Below are 2,010 nucleotides of genomic sequence, written 5' to 3' on the forward strand. Positions count from 1 at the left end.
TTTCTTCCCAAACTGTTTCCCGATGCGTGTTTGATGTTTGTGACGCATTGATGGATGTACATAAGAATGAAATCAAGGTAAGATTATATGAACTTGTTTAATTTGTAATAGTATACCATATACGATATACTGGAATCTGAAAATTACAATCATAAATGTCATCAAATACTTATAAAATAAAAAAAATCTTGTCTTCATAATTTTATTGCCCAATTAAAATGTTAAAACTATTAGTTATTACTTGACTTGTTACTAACTTTGAATAACTTAATAATATTTAATAAACTGTTTTTTGTTATTATTTTAAATAAATAGAACAAAAATAAAAACAGATAAATCTTAAATCATTATGTAAATAAAATATAACCTTGAATAAAAAGTAGGTATAAAAAATACTTAAAAATAAAAAAATAAACCTTTATAAAACATTACTGATATTCGTGTTGATCGTGTTGAGTATTACCAGTATTAAATTCAACAGTAGACATTCCAGATATCTGTGAAATATTCTGAGGATGTTGGAACTGTTGAGGGTAAGAAAAAGAAAATGGTTGGGAATAATAGGAGGATGCTGAATTGATAGAAGTAGGAAAATAATAAGAGTTATATGAAACATTTGGAACATTTTGTTGCAGATTTTCTAAATGGTAATTAGGTTGAGAAGTTGTGGGTAGCTGATTTTCAATTTTCAATTTTGTTTTCAAAATTTAAGTATCCATTTCATGCATAAGAAAATATTGTGTTTTTTCATCAAATTCACTTAATTTTTCCCCGTAAGGTTGGCATCGACTTTTTTTTTGGTTTATCACACAGTTTTGATAATATTGTAGGCATCCTCCATAAACTTTTCAATAATATCAGCAGAATCAAGTTTACGTTTTTTTATTTTTTTGTCGAGTGAGTGGTGAACAACTTTCCACAGTACTTGTACTGATATCCACATTTTCTTCAACACTACATTTATCAAATATGAGCTGCAGATGGTGACACGTCCTCTTCTAAGCCCTAACAAAAAAAAATAAATGGTTGTTTTAGAACTAGAAAGGTAGACAAATCTGATGTCGCTCTTATGTACAGTAGGCTACAAGTTGGTCACTGTAATTGATGGTATTACATTTGAATTCAATGATATAATAATAATATCATTGTATACGAAAAACGATTCTGAGCGAAGACGGTTAGTCAGCCTATAATATCCTACTGAGTGTATTTAATGATATTATTGTGAATAAAATAATTAATTTTATTATTGGGCATACTATTTACTACAGAAAGTTAAATATTTTTTCCGAAAAATTACAATTGAAAATATCATTGTCTGTATACAAAAAATAACAATATTGAATATTATACTCTAAAAGTTTCATATACCAACAAACAATATTTTAAAAATTACAACGAAATACCTAAATCATTATTTTTGGTTTAAATATGTAATTTCGTCAAAATTTTAATTTAAAATGTCGGTAAAAAATAACTGTTCTTATATATTTTTTAAATTTTTTGGTTACAGTATGAATTATTTATGAGAATCTTTGTTTTAAATTTTCAATCCTTAGTTATAAAAGTTGTACGTTTTATTATTTTTCAATTACAATGGTTAATAATTTTTGAGATTTTGATAAATTATGTCAATATTTGAACTTAAAAGCTTATAAAAAAAATTGAACCTATGTATTTTTAATATTTTTCAACTGCTATTGTAACAATATATCAGGACATTCAAGAACCTTGTATAAAATTCTCACGCTTTTTGGCACAACAAATACAATTTTATTGATATTTAAATACAAAAATGTATAACTTAAATTAATATTATCATTACAGATACTACAGGTGTGCAAAATAGTAGGATATTTTTGCAAAGGGTCGAGAAAAAAATTAGCTAATGGAACATTTTTAATAACGCAACCACACAACGGCCACCCATGTCAGAATGCCAATGGGTCTTTAGTAAAAACTTTCATGGATGTTTTGAAAAGAAGAGCTACGGCCGAAAATACTTCATTT

The sequence above is a fragment of the Acyrthosiphon pisum genome, chromosome X (assembly GCF_005508785.2).
Source record: "Acyrthosiphon pisum isolate AL4f chromosome X, pea_aphid_22Mar2018_4r6ur, whole genome shotgun sequence".
Taxonomy (NCBI): domain Eukaryota; kingdom Metazoa; phylum Arthropoda; class Insecta; order Hemiptera; family Aphididae; genus Acyrthosiphon; species Acyrthosiphon pisum.